This window comes from Notothenia coriiceps, unplaced genomic scaffold, assembly GCF_000735185.1.
Source record: "Notothenia coriiceps isolate Sejong01 unplaced genomic scaffold, NC01 NC01_scaffold00034545, whole genome shotgun sequence".
NCBI classification, from domain to species: Eukaryota; Metazoa; Chordata; class Actinopteri; order Perciformes; family Nototheniidae; genus Notothenia; species Notothenia coriiceps.
In genome coordinates, this window is record NW_011367246.1 from 273,067 (window position 1) to 274,378 (window position 1,312).

Consider the following 1,312-nt stretch of genomic DNA (forward strand, 5'->3'; position numbering starts at 1 on the left):
GAGCTCTGCTACTAAAAACTGCTTTTTTTTAACCTCATACGTCAAACGCGTCATATTACGTCACATGGGGGAGCAACTTTCTCAGACTCCTTCTCTGCCCAATCCACGGTAGTAGTTTGTAGTTGGTTTGAGCGGTTGTGATTTAGTGAGCTGGTATTTTTTCGGTAATTTTACATTGCATTTCACCATTTGTAATCATGGTGAGCTTGTGTTTGTGCAGGTTGCACAAACTCGAGCCTGTCAGGACATCGAGTCCACGGGAAAAGGACCGGAGCTAGTATGGGCTCAGAACAGTCTCATAATACACACATGCACACAGAAGGATTCACACTTGTATTTCATGATCCGCAAAAGGATTCACACTTGTATGTCCGGATCCACACACATGTGTTCCATTTCATATACATGTAAATAAAATCCTAATACAGAAAAAAGTTTTAAATGTGTATTTTTGATCCACACATATTTGTTTTCCGTTTAAAACCTCTGAACCTGCAAACACAAACCGCTTTCTGTGCATGGATCGCTGTGCATTCGTGTGTGGGTTTTTTGAGACTCCCCTGACGGTCAGCCGATTCGTACTTCTAATTTTTCTATCTATAGCCAATCTGATGTCTCCTCAATTCTAAGCCAATCACATGAGCGCGCCCCCACGAGGGTAGATTTCTTGCGTTCATGACGTAGCACTTCATGTACGCATTTTGCGCGGTCCGGAGCTGACAGGTCGCTAATCTCAAGACACCTCCACTCTCAGTACATTGCCACTTTCCGAACAGGAAATGCACGCAAATACAAGCCTTTATATTATTAAGGTACAGCGCCACTTTCCGAACCATTGATGAATGCTTGAGTACACAAAAACGGCAGGCAAAACCGTTTTAAATGTGTGTTTCCNGTACTTGTAATTTTTTCTATCTATAGCCAATCAGATGTCTCCTCAATTCTAAGCCAATCACATGAGCGTGCCCCCACGAGGGTAGATTTCTTGCGTTCATGACGTAGCGCTTCATGTACGCATTTTGCGCAGTCCGGAGACAGGTCCATGGAGCCTGCCTGCAGGCGCTAATCTCAGGACACCTCCATTCTCAGTACATTGCCACTTTCCGAACAGGAAATGCACGCAAATACAAGCCTTTATATTATTAAGGTACAGCTCCACTTTCCGAACCAAAACCGTTTTAAATGTGTGTTTCCTGTATGGCGAATACAGCTTCTTTATTTATGTCTGTATGAAGTTGTTGTGAGTGTGGAGGGAGCAGCTACAGGTTAGCTTAGCCTAATCGATCAGTGCATTACGAAGCCAGTGCTAGAC